This window comes from Aotus nancymaae, unplaced genomic scaffold (assembly GCF_030222135.1).
Source record: "Aotus nancymaae isolate 86718 unplaced genomic scaffold, 86718_ANA_hifiasm-v0.15.2.pri h1tg000033l, whole genome shotgun sequence".
Lineage (NCBI taxonomy): Eukaryota > Metazoa > Chordata > Mammalia > Primates > Aotidae > Aotus > Aotus nancymaae.
In genome coordinates this window covers 1,347,435-1,367,452 of record NW_026988447.1, presented here as the reverse complement: position 1 = coordinate 1,367,452, position 20,018 = coordinate 1,347,435, and the positions used below count along the sequence as shown (strand labels likewise).

At 39.3% G+C, this 20,018-nt stretch overlaps 1 pseudogene; it reads right to left on the bottom strand.

Annotated features, from left to right (window-relative positions):
- Positions 1-2,612: 2,612 nt before the first annotated feature.
- Positions 2,613-3,464, bottom strand: LOC105732481 (large ribosomal subunit protein eL8-like; annotated as a pseudogene).
- Positions 3,465-20,018: the final 16,554 nt, after the last annotated feature.

Here is a 20,018-nt window from a genome sequence, read left to right as displayed (position 1 = left end):
CACGGCTCACTGAAGCAGCTTCAACCTCCTGGGCTCAGCTATTAGACAGCTAATATTTTAGTTAGGTTTATAAGTAAAATGGGCCTATGTCTTTTAAATCCTTGACTCTTCTTTATCTCATTTTGAAATTAAGAACTAATTTAGCCTCACAAAATCAGCCATTCATCTTTTTCTCTTTGTGCCAGCCAATTGCCTGTTTGCTTTCAGCTCCATTTCTGTCCTCCTATGTGCTCTGCCAGTACCTGGTTCATAGTAGAGACTTCATAAATATTTATTATGGGCCAGGTGCAGTGGCACACACCTGTAATCACAGCACTTTGAGATGCTGAGGTGGGAGGATCACCTGAGGTCAGGAGTTTGGGACCAGCCTGGCCAACATGACAAAACCCCATCTCTACCAAAAATACAAAAATTAGCCGGGAGTGATGGCATGCCTGTAATCTCAGCTACTGGGGAGGCTGAGGCAGGACAATTGCTTGAACTTGGGAGGTGGAGGTTGCAGTGAGCTGAGATCATGGCATTGCACTCCAGTCAGGGCAACAAGAGCGAAACTCTGTATCAAAAAAAATATGTGTTATGTGGAATGGGAATGCCATCAAATCAAAAGCGGGTCAAGCTTGAGTTGTTTGGGAGGTTGGCTGGCATTTCACTGACCTCACTCTTCTCGTCCTTGTTGCCTATTCATCTATTATCTGTCATCTTGCCTCCAGAGCACCAGCAAGAAAGGAAACTCATAGTTTCTGTGTATTGCCTTTTGGTTTTCTTGACTGTATCTTTTAAACATCAGAAATTTTTAATTATGATGAACCCCAGTTCATCAATTTGTTTCTGTTTTGGTTTGTACCTTTGATGTGCTCTTAGAAATCTTTGTCTAACCCAAGATCACAAATATTTTTTTCTACGTTTTCTTCCAGAAGTTTTAGCTTTTACATTAATTTAAGTTAAAATTTTTAAATTTTAGTGCATATGGGTTTTTTTCATATAGAGATTCAATTATTCCAATGCTGTTTGTTAAAAAGACCATGCTGTAATCCCAGCACTTTGGGAAGCTGAGGTGGGTGGATCACGAGGTCAAGAGATCGAGACCATCTTGGTCAACATGGTGAAACCCCGTCTCTACTAAAAATACAAAAAATTAGCTGGGCATAGTGGCGTGTGCCTGTAATCCCAGCTACTCAGGAGACTGAGGCAGGAGAATTGCCTGAACCCAGGAGGTGGAGGTTGCGGTGAGCCGAGATCGCGCCATTGCACTCCAGCCTGGGTAAAAAGAGTGAAACTCCGTCTCCAAAAAAAAAAAAAGACCATGCTTCCTCAACTAAATGGCCTTGACATTTTTGTTGATAATCAATTGACCATATACATGTGGATGTATTTCTTTAGTTTTTATTCTGTTTTATTCCTCTGTATCTATATGTCTCTCCCCATTTCAATATCATGCTCTCTTGATTACTGTAATATTATAGTAAGTCTTAAAGGCAGGTAGGGAAAACCCTTTCCCATTCTCCTTTAAGCCTAGGCTTTTATCAGTAAAGTTGATTATTAAGTAATTTGGGAAATAAGCACCCTTCTCTATATATGAGCCTCAAAACATCTCTGTTCCTTTGCCTATCACTGAGCTTCACTGAGTTCAATGAGGTTAGAAATGGATGAGGGGAGGGATGGTGACGTTCCCATCCCTGTTAGTTGGCAGACCCAACCCGAAGCACAACCCCAATCTACCCAACCAGTATCCTCCATGTGTCCATGTGATCTATTTCTGACTAATAAGACATGATATTTCAGCTGTCACATCTGTCACACAAATACTTCCCTTATAAGAAAATCTTGGCAAGAAAGGGAGAATAAGTCAGTACAAATTCATCTCTACTATAGGAAAGAATCTTAAAATTTATGTCTATTAATAGTAAATAAATAGTGACATTTTCATCCTTGAGGACATATTTTATAACATTTTCCCCCACTGTGATTCCTGTTCTTATAAGAAATGCTACTAAAATGCTACATAAAAATGTGATCGATTACCAGGAATTCTATGGTAATGAATGATAGAGTTCAAGGGTATTGTACAAGCGTATGTCTAGCCCTACATAAGTATCATTTTACTACTATTACCAGTAATGACCTGAAAGTAGCAGTAATATAGTTCTGTACAGTTTATAAAAAAACAAACATTCTTCATGTGGTGATTGTTTCTCAAAGCAGACCTGTAAGGCAGATACTGAACTATCACCACTGTTAGATCACAAAAACCCTTAAAATGATATTTCAAAAATTAAATCCAAGTTTCTCAAAGACATATGGCTGCATACACAGTGATTGCAGGTGAGGGCAAACACAGAGGTAGAATTTTTCCTGTGTGAGAATTAAAATCAGTGCTACTGCGCCCTACAGTATTATAATTTCCAAATTAGTCAGTGTTCATTAACATACCCTATCAAATTGGGAATTCAGTATTAAACACAGACTTGATTATGTTTTTCTAAAAGATCCCCAGACCAGACTCTGACTGCCTGAAGTAACATGATCTTCTAGACAACAAAAACAAAAAGGTAACTTGGGTTTTCATTGGTGACTTGCGTGAGTTAGTGTGTTGTTGTTTTTTTTTTAAGAAAAATTTGCATTGTTTTAATTATTTGTATTTACAGAAAACTCAGCAGTGTACATTTAACCCAGTTTTGTGGCAAGTTCTTTAGCCTTTGCCTTTTCGAGCTTGGCGATGTGAGCCACAGACTTGGGACCCAGGACATTGCCTCCCCAGTGACAGTGGATCTCATCATATCTGCCATTGTAATTGGTGCAGATAGCTTCTACCAGCTTAGCCAAAGCACCTTCGTCTTCCAAGTTAACCTGTGTGAAGGCGACAGTGGTGCAGGTCTTCCTGTGGACTAGACGTCCCAGTCTTGCCTTCCCCTTGATAATGCAGTAAGGGACTCCCATTTTCCGACACAGGGCAGGCAAGAAGACAACCAGCTCAATGGGATCCACGTCGTGTGCAATCACCACCAGCTGAGCCTTCTTGTTCTCCACCAAGGTGGTGACGGTGTTAACTCCTGCTCCAAGGACAGGTGGTCTCTTAGTGGGGACGTCCCCTTTGCCAGCAGCTTTCTTCTCAGCCCGGACCAACAGCCTCTGCTTCTTCTCTTGTTTTGTCTCTGGTCTGTACTTGTGGGCCAGCTTAAGCAGCTGAGTAGCTGTTTGGCGGTCCAGGGCCTGGGTGAACTGGTTAATTGCAGGGGCACTTTCAGCCGCTTATAGAGGATGGCTCTCTGCCGCTGCAACCTGATACAGCGGGGCCATTTCACAAAGCGGGTGAGGTCTCTTTTGGGCTGGATGTCCTGTCCAATGCCAAAATTTTTAGGCCTTTTCTCAAATAGTGGATTCACCACTTTCTTGGCCTCCTGCTTCTTCACGACAGCGGGGGCCGGAGCCACCTTCTCCCCCTTGGCCTTCTTTCCTTTTGGCATCTTGGGCGGTGGGAAGAGAGAGAAAAAGCGTTGGTGTGGTTTTTAAGGATTGTAGTGATGAATGAGTGTCTCAGGATGGTTTTGGAGTCTGACAACAGGAACTACAGCCTTCTTAGGAAGGGCATGAAGCCTAGACAACACTTTTATGGATGAGAACACCTTTCCCTGACAAACAGGTCACTGTTCTCCTACACGCCTTCCTTTGCCTTTTGCACATCCTTCCTACCTGTCCACCTCCCAACCCATGCCAGCAGTTTTATCATTACCTTTGCAGTCAGAAAGACACAGAGAGTCCACTGGACTTGTGCAAACGTATTTTAAATTTATGCCTTCCAAAATGTAAAGCCCTTTGTTAGGAAAATTTTACAGATCAAGAATATTATTAGTCTGTCATTCTCTGGTGCTAATCCATGGTTTTTGGCTGGAAACTCCCATACATTTCTCAGTTTGTATAACAGGTTTAGAGTGTACTTTGCTCCTTTTGAAGCAAACTTCTGTTTTTAAGAAGGAATTTCAAAATTCTTAGGCTAGCCTTTGGAAAGAGGGAGGAAAAGGAGTAACTACTTCCCATCTGTGATGGTTGATTTTGGGTGTCAAATTAACAAGAATATGGGATACTCAGCTGGTAAAGCATTATTCATTCTCAATGCTTCAGTAGGCACTGAGCTTGTTTTTCCTCTGCTGAGAGGCAAACCCAAGTAGGTTTGCTTTTGATTAGAATGATTAGGCTGTTCCAGGGGTGACTGTGAGGGTGTTTTCAGAATAGACTGGCATGTGAGTCAGTGGACTGAATAAGAGAAGATCCACCCTCAATGTGACCTGGCAGCATCCAATCAGCTGGGGATCCAGATGAACAAAAAGGTGGAGGAATGGGCTGGATGTGGTGAGAGGCTGAGGCAGGAGGATTACTTGAGCCAAGGAGTTGGAGGCTACCCTGGGCAACACAGTAAGACCCCAGTCTCTTTCTAAAAGAGGGGTTGGGGAAGAAAGGATGAATTCTTGCTCCCTCTCTTCCAGAGCTGGTATGCCCTTCTTTTCTTACCTTTGGATGTTAAAATTTGAAGTTCTCTGGGACTCAGACTAACAGACTCTCAGGCCTTCAGTCTCACACTGAGAGTTACATCAGCTCTCTTGGTCCTAAGGCCTTCCAACTTGCACTGAGCCATGATACCAGTTTTTCTGGTTTCTCAGCTTGCAGACAGCCTGTTGTGAGACTTCTCAGCCTCCATAATCAAGCGAGCCAATTCCCTAAACCTCCCTTCTCATATACCTCTCTATATGTGTCTGCTATCAGTTCTGTCTCTCCACAGAATCCTGACTAAAACACCATCTGTAACTCCTTTCCCCTCATTTAATTTTTTAAATAAGAGTTTTATTGAGATATAATTTACATATAATGAAATTCAGTCTTTTAAAATGGGTGATTCAGTGATATTTAGTATATTCAGAGCTGTGCAACCATCACCACTATCTAATTTGAGAACATTTTTATCAACCTTAAAAGAAATCTTGTACCCATCTGCAATCATTCCCCATTTCCCCACTCCCCTCAGTCCCTGGCAACAGCTAGTCTGCTTTTTGACTATGGATTTGCCTGTTCTGGATGTTTTATATAAGTGGAAGGTGTAGGCTTTTGTGACTGGCTTCTTTCATTAACATATATTTTCAAGATTTTTATCCATGTTGTAGCATGTGTCAGTACTTCATTCCTTTTTATTGCTGAATAATATTCCATTGTCTGGATATAACACATTTTGTTTATGTAGTTATCAACTGATAGACTTTAGATTGTTACCAATTTTTGGCCATTATGAATAATGCTATGAACATTTATAAACATATTTTTACATGAACACATTTTTTATTCTCTTGGTTATTCATCCATGACTTCAAAATTTTATTGTAATTAAACTATTGTTTAAACAAAGTCAGATAGACTGTTTCACTCTCTAAGGGTGAATTCACATGTGATTTTTTCCATTTTATAACACATAAAATATTTTAAGTTAATAGACTACTAACTTACTCTTAGAAGTTGGACCAAAAAATGGTGGGACTGAAGAATTAAATGTTATAATACACTGTTTACAATGGAATTATAAATATAAAAATAATATTGAATATCTTGAACAGAAGCCAGAAGCACATTAAAAGACAGATATTCCATGGCCAAGTAGGATTTATTCCAGAAATGTAAATATGGCTTATAGCTTTAAAAAACCATGAATATAATTCACCATATTAATAACTCACAAAAGAGAAACCATATGATTATCTTGATAGATGCCAAAAATGCATTTAATAAAATTTAGCATTCATTTTTAAAATTCATACCCATTGGTTATTGCAAATATTCATTTTCTTTCTTTTTCCTTTTTTTTTTTTTGAGATGGAGTTTCACTGTTGTTGCCCAGGCTGGAGTGCAATGACTTGATTTTGGCTCACTGCAACCTCCATCTCCCGGATTCAAGCGCTTTTTCCGCCTCAGCTGGGATTGCAGGCATCTGCCACCATACCCAGCTAATTATGTATTTTTAATAGAGATGGGGTTTCACCATGTTGGCCAGGCTGGTCTCAAACTCCTGACCTCAGGTGGTCCACACACCTCAGCCTCCCAAAGTGCTGGGATTGCAGGCATGAGCCACCAAGCCTGACCACTTTAGTGGTTTTTAAAAACTCATTAATGTCAGGAATAAAATAGAGGGGCTGCTAATATATTAAGTGAAGGAATCAACTAAGAGCTGGAGGTCTCAAAAGATTATTTTTCAGGTGATTTTTGAACAATATATACAAAATTAATAGTCTGATTATACACAATAAAATTACCTAGTTAGAAAACATATTGTAAGAAAACACACTAATTTATAATAGTGACTAAAATGTAACTTACATTAGAAAACCTTGACAAGAAGTGTTATGTAAAGAAAGCAATCAGGGCTGGGCCTGGTGGCTCACTCCTGCAACCCCAGCACTTTGCGAGGCCAAGGCAGGTGGATCACTTGAGGTTAGAAGTCCAAGACCAGCCTGTCCAACATGATGAAACCTTGTCTCCACTGAAAATACAAAAATTAGCTGGGTGTGGTGGCACACACCTGTAGTTCCAACTACTCAGGAGGCTGAGACACAAGAATCTCTTGAACTCAGGAATCGGAGGTTCCAGTCAGCCAAGATTGTGCTGTTGCACTCCAGCCTGGGTGACAGAGATTCCATCTCAAAAGAAAAGAAAAGAAAATGATCAAATTCTATCTATCTGATTCCAAATACAATTCTGTCTGATTCCAAAAACAATCACCATTGTGGATATATTTATACATATTCACTTATATGATAAAGGTAACATTTCAAAAAAAGTGGTAAAAATATTGATTATTCCATAGGGTTTTGGACAACAGGTCAGTTATCTGGAAAAGATAAAAAAGATGAAGATTTCAACTCCTGAGTAGACTTGTGGTTATCAGGGGCTGGTGGTGGAGTAGAGTGGGGAGTCCTTGGTCCAGGGATACGAAATTTCAGTTAGACTAGAGAAATAAATTCAAGAGATCTATTGTGCAACATGTAACTACAGCTAATAACAATGTATTGTATACTTGAAAATTGCTAAGAAAATAGATGTTAAGTGTTCTCACCACTTAATAATGATAAGTATGTGAGGTAATGCAAATTAGCTAGATTTAGCCATTTCACAAAATATACATATTTCACATCAGGTTGTACACCATATATATATATATATATATATATATATATATATATATATATATATGTTTAGTTGTCAATCACAAAAAAGATTTCAATTCCTTACACACAAATGTCTTCTAGATGAATCGTGGATGCAAGTGTGACTGATGAAATGTCAGAAGTGCTAGAAGAAAAATAATGGATATTTTCCCTTTAAGGGATGGCAAGCCTTTTAAAACAATATCACCAAAATTTGGGAACCAAAAAGAATAAGATTGATAACTTTGACTTTTTAAACTTCTGTGTTGCAAACAATCAAACAAAAAAGAAACTCACAACTCACACTACAAAGAAGAAAGAGAGAAAGAGGACAAATTGAGAAATATTTTTGCAGCATGGTCTATAACAAAGGGTTAAAAATATTTTAAAAGATAGTAACATTCAGAGCTGGAGATGGTCTCAGGAAATGAATACTTTCTCATCCTATTGGTGTAAACGTAAATTGGTATATTACTTCTAGAGGACAGTTTGACAATATGCATAAAAATAACCCAAACTGCTACATACAGGAGTTAATCCAAAAGGAATAACTGAATACATGAGAACAGCTGGAACCATAAGGATACTCACTGTGGCTTTGTTCATAATAGCAGAAATTCAGAATCAGCCCAGATAATTAAGTAAATTATGGTACACACATTCAGTAGAATATGCTGCAGCCTATAAAAGAGAAAAGTAGCTCTGTACTGATACACATGGAAAGATGTCTGGGACAAATGATGGACTGAAAAGAAGCATGTCTCAGAACAGCATGTGCAGTATGATTTCATTTATGTAAAATTATGTTTGTCTATAAATGTGCATACTTGCATAGAGAAATGTTTAGAGGATATTCACCACACTGATATCAAGCTTTCTCTATGGTGATAAATTTTAGGTATATGTTTACATTCCTTTTTGTACTTTTCTGTTACGTGAGATTTTGTTTACATTGAACATGCATTATATTTAAAAAACAATAAGTTGGTTTTAATATATTGCCCTACATGTGACACCTTTCAATACGGCAGTGCATGTGTTAGCAGTCTGGCACAGACACGAGAGCAATGACCATGTCAACAGTATTTCTCCCCCAAAAGCTCGCTTAGTCAGTCCTAAAGGAAAATGTAAAAAAAAACTCAGTGGCCAGAGGAAATACTAGAAGGTACCCAGTACACTGAGAAAAAAGCTCGTTCATATAGAGTCAGATAACTCCATTCCCTAGAATGTGGCCTCAAAGAGTTCAGGTAGCATTCATTTTTTATTGTTTGTTTATTTATTTATTTATTTAGAATAGAGAGAGTGTTTTGCCACATTGGTCAGGATAGTCTTGAACATGGTGAAACCTCGTCTCTACTAAAAATACAAAAATTAGCCGAGTGTGATGGTGCACTCCAGTAATCTCAACTACTCGGGAGGCTGAGGCAGGAGAATCGCTTCAACCCAGGAGGCAGAGGTTGCAGTGAGCCGAGACCGCACCACTGCACCAGCCTGGGTAACAGACAAGAAATCCTCCTATCTCAACCTCCCAAAGTGATGGAATTATAGGCATGAGCCACTGTGCCTGGCTTCATGTATCCCTTTGAAACATTCTACCACCAAAATATCACATTTATATTCAAAAGTGACATTCAGTGTTCAGAAACTTAAGTTTTCTGAATTTGCAGACATTCTTGTGGTGAAATATTAAAAGGTAGTATATCACAAGACCAGAAAAGGCATTATTGTAAAGCATCATTGGCTCCCGTGAGAAAAATAAATCTGCAGCCAGAAGCCAAAAAATAGTATCATGGCAAAGCCAAGTACATTGCACATCATTGCCAGAAACATGTTTCTGGCAAAGAAACAAGAATTGGTAATTGAACTATCAAATATATTTGAAGAGGTTATTTTATGTTCCAGAGAAAATTGAATACCTTTAGAAGAACATTTCATCTCATTTTCCCTGACCTGAAGCATGTCCAAACACCAACATCTGCACGCAAGATTTCCATAATATTGAATGCAATAAATAAGTTCTTTATATTTCTTATAAATTTTTACATATGCTTACTTAGGAGGGTTTTTTTTGTAAAATGATGCCAACCGACATCCTCTAAAGAAAATTTTATCTTAAGTAAGTTTCCTTGAAACCATATAGAGTCAACAAAATTTTTTATTCTATTAAAACATGATTGAGAAATTTTAGACCCTGCCATCTTGAATTATATTTCTACCTGCAGCACTGTTAGCTTGAACAAATTTCTTTATTTCTAGATTCTGTCAGCCAAATTAAAAAAATTTAAAAAAAAAGGGTGGGGGAGAGTGAATTATTGTACTTCACAGGGAGTAGTAGGGCTATAATGAGATAATATTGATAATTTATTTTGATGAAAAAGAAAAAATACTATGAATAAACATTGCATATTGATAACTAAAAGTAAAAATATAGTTCCCAATGAAAAACATGAATAAACTTAATTATTTTCAATGTTTCACGTTCATAGGTGAATCCTAGCTCAGTGCCTTGCCAAGGAAGATTGAAAAAAAAAGTCAATTTTAGAAAGCTTGAAGTTCCCAAAGTCAGAGAAACGCACACAGAATCAAGCTTACTCCATTGTTCCAATTTGTTCAGCTTTATCCCTCAGTCCATCACTAACTTCTGGATTTTATTTTATTTTCCAGTACTGTGCATAGGCCAATTTAGTATGAGAGTTACAATGCAGAACCACATATTTTGCAAAGCAGATTGAAAACAGAAAACTTGTTTAAACTAGCCAAACAGCTCTCTACATCTTCTTTATCATGGATGGAAGCACAAGGATTCTGATGGGCTGTTAGTTTTTATTAGAATCTAAAGTCATTATTGTAAAGTTCTAGTATCAACTTAGAACTTAAACGTTTTCCCCAGGGACCAGCTACATCCCTATTTATAGCCCAAACTTTTGGTTTAATGCAATTTAGAATACCTATAACAATAACAATTTCTCTTTAGGATTTCCTTCTCAATTTTGACAGTTCACTAGTCAAGCTCCAAAGAATGGTACAGTTGGTCTGGTGATTCTCAAAGAGGGCCATGCTGGAAACTGGAGAGTGAAACCCCTCCACTCAGGATGGATGAGAGGAAAATAATTCAATATTGTATTTTTATGTTTTTGGAGGAAACACTTTGATTTTTGTAATAAAACTATAGAAAGCAAACTTTGGGGAAAAACTATGTATATATGTTGAAAATGATTGAGAAGCACTAGCAAATACTAATAATTACTGTAAATCAGCTGGAAGCTTAAGAAAATTTTTGGCCGGACATGGTGGCTCATGCCTGTAATCCCAGCACTTTGGGAGGCCAAGGCAGGTGGATCACCTGAGGGCAGGAATTCGAGACCAGCCTGACCAACATGGCGAAACCCCGTCTCTACTAAAAATACAAAAATTAGCCAGGTGTGTTAGTGCATGCCTGTAATCTCAGCTACTCAGGAGGCTGTGGCGGGAGAATCATGTGAACCCAGGAGGCAGAGGTTGCAGTGAGCCAAGACTGCACCACTGTACCCCAGCCTGGGTGACAGAATGAGATTCTGCCTAAAAAGAAAAAAGAAAATTTTCTTGGTGAAAGAGGTGACAGAGGGATGAGTAGGATCATGCAGTACCCAGAGTGTTCCGTTCCAGTTTCCTCCTCCATTCCATACTTGTCTAGTTCATGAGCAAGCTGTGAATTTGGATGGCTTAATCTGTGACTTGATTAGCTTGATTAAAGGCCGAGTTAAGTTGAAATATTTGGCAATGAATTTCAGAACTGAAGATAAACATCACCCTTGCCAAGAGGCAGTTTCAAAAGTTCATGGGTTTTGTTGATTGGGGCTAGAGGTGATTGGGAAAGTAAAGAGAGGGAGATTTGGTAATAAGGAAGGTGTGGGGGTGGGAAGCACTTAGTGACAGACAGAAAATTAAGAAAAAATGTACTTGATTTTAAGTTTAAAAAGTACCACAGAATCACAAATAATAAATCATCGTAAAGTTGGATCTATGGTAATAAGCAGAAAATGCTGTTCACTATAATGCACAGGGATTTAACATTTTGGGATAACAAGTCCATTGCTGCCAGAAACTGGAATTACAAAATAATCAAAAGCATATATAATTTGGAAGCAAATAACACAGCAAACATGAACGTTTTCACATTTATACCCGTCTGCTTCATAATAACTATGCTGAACTATTAGAGAAGAAATACATTCTCGAGAGAACAAATAGGGACATTCCGCCTGTATTCCATGGAGGAAGACTTATCTCAAGATACAAGCAGGGCCACTTGTGGAAGGATACTGCTCCTACCTTTGCAGGTTTTTCATGACCTTTCTCTTCAGGCAATGTATTGCATTGGGTCCCTTAATATGCAACTAGGTTTGTCTGGGCTGACTTATCTGGGTTAAAATATTAGATGTAATTCTCCATTTGCTATCCTTTCCTTTCCAAAATGCTTTGTTAAAAGTTATCAGTAGGTAGGTAAAATAGCTTAACACAGTGAAAACTCTAATTCAGAATAATTATCTGAAAGGCTCAAGTGAATTAAAGTCTGATTTATAAAGTTCTTTTTGATATCTACGAGTTTGTATTTTTAAGTTATCTTGGAATATGAGCTGATTCTCAGAAATTTCCAAGGGGAATTCATTTTGGACCTGTTCTAACAAACAGGTAAAATTCATTTTTAATTAGTTCATCATTCCATATGCAAATAAATGCTGCCATGGAATTTCAAGACTCCCTGAAAGGACTTCCTAAGGAAAGCGAATAGTTCGCTCATGATTTTTTTTCTCATTTATCATTTATTTAGCAAACACTTTCTTTGAAAAAGTACAAAGATAGTGATCTTACCCATGCTGGAATTATCTCAGCTTGTTAAATACAGTTTATTTAATGAGATTTTACTGAAATCTTCATCATTAGTCTTAACACACAAGAATGGTAATTGTATTATGTGTATAAACCTTGCAGAAAACATTCCAGATGTCAATTCCTTATGGTTTGATTTTAGCTATTTATAGGACATTTATTTTAACATTAAACAGGATTCTGGAAAATTTTGTGGATTTTGTGTTGATTTGTCTAATGAATATTTATCTGTATCTTTTTCCTCATAAGCAACATCTTGGGAGATGGTATAGACAAAGGTAAGGGTCCAAATCATCAGTTGAAAGTGACAGTGAAAACAAACCACAGCATACTAAGGTTGGAGGCTGAAGCAGGCCACCCAGCAAAGTCCAGGCTGGGTCAGTGTACTTGTTTGTTTTCATGCTGCTGATAAAGACATACCCAAGGCTGGCAATTTACAAAAGAAAGATGTTTAATGGACTTACAGTTCCACATAGCTGGGGAGGCCTCACAATCATGACAGAAGGTGAAAGGCACATCTCACATGGTGGCAGACAAGAGAAGAGAGCTTGTGCAGGGAAACTCCCCTTTTCACAACCATCATATCTTGTGAGATGTATTTACTATCATGAGAATAGCATGGGAAAGACCTCCCCCCATGACTCAATTACCTCCCACTGGGTCCCTCCCACAAGATGTGGGAATTCAAGATGAGATTTGGGTGGGGACACAGCCAAACCATATCATTCCACCTGTGGCCCCTCCCAAATCTCATATCTTCACATTTCAAAACCAATCATGCCTTCCCAACAGTCCCCAAAGTCATAACTCATTGCATCATTAACTCCAAAGTCCACAGTCTGAAGTCTCATCTGAGACAAGGCAAGTCCTTTCCATCTATGAGCCTGTAAAATCAAAAGCAAGTTAGTTACTTCCTAGATACAGTGTGAGTGCAGGCATTGGGTAAATACAGCCATTCCAAATGGGAGAAATTGGCCAAAACAAAGAGGTTAAAGGCCCCAATGCGAGTCCAAAATACAGTGGGGATGTCAAATCTTAAAGCTTCAAAATGATTTCCTTCCAGGTCAAGCTGATGCAAGGGGTGGGCTCCCATGGTCTTGGGCAGCTCTGCCCCTATGGATTTGCAGGGTATATACCCCCTCTGGCTGCTTTCACAGGCTGTCGTTGAGTGTCTGAAGCTTTTCCAGGTGCATGGTGCAAGCTGTCAGTGGATCCACCAATCTGAGATCTGGAGGATGTGGCCTTCGTCTCACAGCTCCACTAGGCAGTGCCCCACTAGAGAATCTGTGTAGGGGATCCAACCTCACATTTTTTCTTCTGCATTGCCCTAGCAGAGGTTCTCCATGAGAGCCCTGCCCCTGCAGCAAACTTCTGCCTGGGTATCCAGGAGTTTCCACACATCCTCTGAAATCCAGGTGAAGGTTCCCAAACCTCAGTTCTTGACTTCTGTGCACTGGCAGGCTCAACACCACATGGAAGCTGCCAAGCCTTGACACTTGCACCCTCTGAAGCCATAGCCTGAGCTCTATATTGGCCCCTTTCCCCATGGCTGGAGTGCCTGGGATGCAGGGCACCAAGTCCCTACCTGCACACAGCACAGGGACCCTGAGCCTGGCCCCCGTGACCACTTTTTCCTCCTAAACCTCCAGACCTGGAATGGGAGGTAAGACCTCTGAGATGCCCTAGAGACATTTACCCCATTGTCTTAGTGATTAACATTTGGCTTCTCATTACTTATGCAAATTTCTGCAGCTAGCTTGAATTTCTCCTCAGAAAATGTGTTTTTCTTTTCTATCTTGTTATCAGACTGCAAATTTTTTGAACTTTTATGCTCTGCTTCCCTTATAAAACTGAATGCCTTTAACAGCACCCAAGTCACATCTTGAATGCTTTGCTGCTTAGAAATTTCTTCTACCAGACACCCTAAATCATCTCTCTCAAGTTCAAAGTTCCACAAAAATCTGGGGCAGGGGAAAAATGCCACCACTCTCTTTGCTAAAACATAACAAGAGTCACCTTTGCTCCAGTTCCCAACAACTTCCTCATCTCCATCTGAGACCTCCTAAGCCTGAATCTTACTGTTCACATTACCATCAACATTTTTGTCAAAGCCATTCCACAAGTCTCTAGAGGTTCCAAACTTTCCCACATTCTTCTGTCTTCTTCTAAGCCCTCTGAATTGTTCTGACCTCTGCCTGTTATCCAGTTCCAAAGTTGCTCCCACGTTTTCAGGTATCTTTTCAGCAACATCTCACTCTTCTGGTACCAATTTACTGTATTGGTTCATTTTCACACTGCTGATAAAGACATACCAGAGACTGGGCAATTTACAAAAGAAAGATGTTTAATGGACTTACAGTTCCACCTGGCTGAGGAGTTCTCATAATCATGGCAGAAGGTGAAAGACACATCTCACATTGTGGCAGACAAGAGAAGAGAGGTCCTGCAGGAAAACGTCTCTTTTTACAACTATCAGATCTTGTGAGACTTATTCACTATCATGAGAACAGCATGGGAAAGACCTGCCTCTATGATTCAATTACCTCCCATCAGGTCCCTCCCACAACACGTGGGACTTCAGGATAAGATTTGGGTGGGGACACAGCCAAACCATATTAGTAGGATACCCTAGAAACCCGTGAGTGTGAGAAGTAATGTCAAAGCCAGTATACCATGGGGGGGTTAAATGCAGCATAATCATGGCAATGGCTGACAAAGATATAAGTGGTGACTGTTTCATTATTAACTTAAAGAAGATAAATGGGAATAAATTAAGACAAAAAGAAGTGTTATAAAGACAAGATAGGTGGAAAAGATCTTGGTCAAGATCCAGGCAAATGTCAGCCAACTTTCAATTGAAGTCTGTATTGCACACTAGAACAGAGATGAGTTCAACTGAAGTCTATATTGCATACTAGAACAGAAATGAGTTCCATTGAAGTTTATATTGTATGCTAGAACAGAGATGAATTCATTGAAAGTCTGTATTGCATGCTAGAACAGAGATGAGTTGTGGGGGCGGAGGAACTTCTAGATCCTCAAATTTTCATTTATAAAGGAAAACTGAATCTCAGGGAGATGGAGTTACAAGCTCACCCCATGGCAGAAGTACGTCATTATTTTTCTTTATCTGTCATCTCTGCAATGGAAATCCTACCCATCCTTCAAAGATCAATTCAAAAGCCGCCTCCTCATTACCCACTTCCCTGTTTTTCCTAACTAAAAATGACCTCTTTCACTTCTGAATTTTTGCAAATGTTAGTAGTGTCTATATAACACTTTCTACTTATATTTTGGTCATTTATATGTAATATCTTAACTCTTGTAGTCTTCAGACTGTACGTACCATGTATGTGACAACGATAAACTTTTATTGATATGAATAAATGAATGGACCAGGCACAGTAGCTCACTTCTGTAATCACATCACTTTGGGAGGCCAAGGCAGGAGGATCTTTTGAGCCCAGGAGTTTGAGACTAGCCTGGGCAACATAGTGAGATCTTGTCTCTACAAATAATAAAAAATTAACCAGGTGTGGTGGCATGTGCCTGAAGTCCTAGTTACTCAGGAGACTGAGGCAGGAGGATTGCTTGAGTCCAGGAGATAGAGGCTGCAGTGAGCTATGATGGCACCACTGCATTCCAGCCTGGGTGACAGAGTGACATATTGTCTCAAAAATAAATAAATAAATTTAAAGACCATTTAGTGGGCAGATTCCCTAACCGTGTCTGAATTTAAAAGCAAAACCGTTTTATCTTGTTTTTCTTGGCTTACTACCCTGTTCCTGTTGCAGGATGCTTGAACTCAAAGAGACAGGTTCACTGATGAGTATGCAGGCAGGGAGGGCCTTCAACAGAGCATGCCTTCTTGCTGGAGAGAAAAGAATAGGGAAAAAAAAATGAAATGTACCCTGTCCTCATCATTTTTTCTCTTTTTCAGTAAACGACCTTCATGAATTCTACTTATTTCTCCCTATTCCTATGAAACCAGGAGGTAAGTTTTTTTAAGGTTTCTCCTCAGAGCATTCTATTACCTCTGTGCTATGAGTCCAATAAATAAATAAATTCTAGGGACCTTTGGTAGACCAAAGGCTAGATGATGTCAGCTTCTCTCTGCTTTCTACTTTGAGTGACAGTCAGGTAGCAACAAATGCAACCCAAACATGGCTAGTGTGGTGTGGGCAGCTAACTGATCATTTCAAAGTAAGAAAGGATGGATTTAAAACTTTTTCTGTTATTATGGTGATGTTAAAAGAGAAGTCATTATGAAATTACATTAAAAGCAAAGAGATGGTTTATACCTAAAGGAGGAATTAACAACTTGGAAATAGAGATGTTTTTTCCCTGTCAGCGAGCTCTTGTGAATTTAGAAACCCCAAGGAATGAGTCACTGAAAATGTCCCAATAGATAACATATTGTTAATCTTTTTCTTCTCCTAGAAAATTCGATGTGAGAGACTAAAAATCTAAAATAAAGTCCACTGCCTATCAAGTATCTGAAGAAACTAATGGTAGAACAGTGATCAAAACAAAATAAAACAATCAGCTGAGCCTGGAAAGCAAAGCAGATGGTCAAATTCTTAGCTACTTAAGGGCAGACCTGGGTTTTATTTTACCTGTGAATTCCCTTAAGCACTCAGCGGCACAGAGTAGGTGCTTGGTCTGTGTTTGCTGCAGTAAAAGTGTTGAGCCATGCTTGGTATAGCAAAGGCAACCATGTCCCTACGTTAGTTATCTCTCATATCAAGCATTTCTGAGTCTCTGCCAATCTTTTCTGTTCTTTGTACTTCACAAATTGGTGACAGAAGAGCAGATGCCCTTAGTCTTTTGTACTATCTGTTCTAAGCCTGGGTTTCACAGTTACTTCTTTCCTGTTTTGTGTGTGTGCTAGTGAAAAAGTGATGACTTTTCTGGTAAATGATATATGTCTCCACTGCCTCTAAAGATGCTACATCAAAAGACTTCCAAGACCCCTATTTTTCATGCCTAGCAACTATTATTGATTGGATTTGGGTCTCAGAGTTTAATAATTTCATTCCCAAATCTCTGGAGTGTAGAGAGCTAGGCTGGGAGGGGAGGTCCACGTTTGACTGAAATATCTGTCCCTCTTCTTCCCACTTATAGACTTGTTTCACATTAATGAACCAGACAGCTCTGTCTAGAGAGCCTATTGCTTTTTTTTTAAAATTAAGTTTCTTGATCTCAAAAGCATATATTTTATTGCTAAAAAGTGATTGCAGAAAACTGTATGGAGTAAAAAGGGCGAGTGTTCCAATCCTTTGCCATCCTGTCATTGAACCCTTTCACTAGAGGTCACCGATGATAACATCCTGACCTTCAGAGATTCAGACAGATTACATCACTGCCAATGTTTGAAAAAAAAAAATCTTAGATTCAAAATAATTCTGTCTGCATGCCTTCCAATAGTTCACTTTACAGTTTTGATGAAACTCTGGTCAGGTACTATAAAGGATATGAAAGTTATTACTCCTAGTACATCCTGTGTGTGGTACAGACTGTCAAACGTACACCTTATATTATTCTTCATACATCCTGGATTCCTGGGGAGAGGGTGTATGATGTGGGCGTGTTTCGTGTGCTTGATATCTATAAATATACTCAGAGGCTGCTCAAAGCTGCTCACTGTTATTTCAGCACATTCACTATTCCCGGTTTTTACATACACCCGCACCCTCACAAAAAAGGAGTAAAACTGAATTTATTTCTGCTATCATGACCATGATTCCAGATAAATTGCTACAAAACTAGTCATCATTTTCTAGGTGTACCTCACCCCAAAGAGGCAAAATTAACTTCTCATTTTTCAGCAGCAATGTGTAGAACACTCTGTTTCTAATCATTTTCTTGACCTCCTTCAGGGCTGACTTCTGAGATACTGACTTCTATTTATGCCACTACCTGCCTTCTGCAGTTTGACTCAGGGATCATCTTCTTTTAGCTCGTGACTCTGACTCCATTTTTCCAATGAAGCTTTTCCCTTTTCTTTCTCCAGGAATTGCAACCCACAAGTCTTCCACCCACTGCTGCCTGTACCTTCCCCTTGCAGTATGCACTTATCTGGATGATGGGACCTTGACAGTGTTCGTGGTCCATCATGATCTGCCCCTATTCACCCAGCTGGTCTCACCTCCCACGGCTTTCTCATATGTAACATAGTAGTTAGGAGCGTAGATTCAGGAGCCAGCGTCTGGGTTCAAATCTTGGCTTTGTTTCTTATGAGTTATGAGTTACTTAACACCGTATGAACTTCATTTCCTTATCTGGAAAATGGGGATCTTTGTTCAGTTACCACATCACAGGGTTTTTATAAAGACAGTAAGTGGACTGTTGAAATAAAATGGCAACCCCAATGAATCATGCCCCCCTGAAACTACACTCTGTGAAGTCCCCTTTGACATTGATTTTGTTTTGGCCATGTAGCCTGCTTTGGCACAAGCAGATATTTGATATGGGTTTGCAAGTTGAGTTTTGTACTCATTGGCTTACTATGTTTTGGAACTCAACCACCACCTGAAAAAGCTTAGAGTAGCCTGTTGGATTCTGAGAGATGCTTGTCTCAACTGACTCCATTCCCCCAAGTCAACTGAGACATGTGAGGGGTGCATCTGGGACTAGCCAGGCCCAGCTAACTTGCCAAGTGATTGCAAATACATGAGTAATTCCAGCTATTATATGGAGCAAAAAGATGGACTTTACCAGCTCAAATTGCCAACTCACAGAATCTTGAGCTAATAAATGGTGATGGAGTCACTAAGTTTTGGAGTGATTTGTTAACCGATAGAAAGACAAGTGAGTTTTTACTTGGCACAGGCAAAGTATTTAGAAAAGTGTCTGACACATGGTATGTCAGTAATTGTTTATCATTTATCATTAGCTTGAGTCATAGGGGTCATCCTGGAAACTCTGGAATAGGCTGAGCCTTCTTATGCTTCCATGCCTTTGCATATGATTGGTTTCAAAAATGCATTCACTGACTGCCTACCTCCTACTTGTCCCTCAAGAAGGGGGGATATTTAAAATATTTAACAATTAGTATGGATGGGTACCATTAATCAGAATCAGGTGTGTACCACCTGAATGTCAGGTCTGCCTTCAAGACTCAGATGAAGCATCACCACCATCTGTCACCTGGGTTATTGTAATACCTCATCAGATTTCTCTGCTTCTCTTCTTATATCTCTCCATCCTCACCCCGTAGTTTGCTCTAAACATGGTTGTCCTTTTTCAGAGGAAATGATCCTTTAAAAATATGTCAGATCATATCACTATGCAGAGAATCAAAGCTGCAATGGTTCTTTGGTTCACTCAGAGTAAAATCTAAGGTCCTTGCAATGGTTCACAAGTCCTGCCACATCTGAGTCTTCTACTTCTGTCCCTTACCTCTCTGATTTTCTTTCCTTCCTTCACTCTGCTCCAGCCACACTGGCCTTCTTGTTCTTTCTCAAAAATCCTACCTTAGAGATTTTGTTCTAGCTGTTATTTCTGCTTGAAATGCTCATCCTAAAAGAACAGACTTGCCTAACTACTTTACCTTTTCCAAGTCTTTGCTTAAATACTTCTCAATGAAACCTAAATCGACTATTAATCTGCAACCTGCTCCCTAATGCTACCCTACACTCTCACTCCTCCTTTTACTCTTGTCACCTTCTGTATTAGTCAGGGACCCCCCAGAGAAGCAGAACCAGAAGGAGATACATATATATATATATATATATATATATATATATATATATATATATATATGAATATATATACACAGAAGGATGTGTGTGTGTGTGTGAGTGTGTGTATACATATAGCCTTGCAAGGAACTGGCTTATGCAACTGTGGGGGCTGGCTAGGCAAACCAAGATCTGCAGGGCAGGCTGTCAGAAAAAAAACAGACTGAACTCCTAAGCGCAAGCGAAGGCTGCAGTCCATAGGCAGAATTATCTGTTCTTTTTTTTT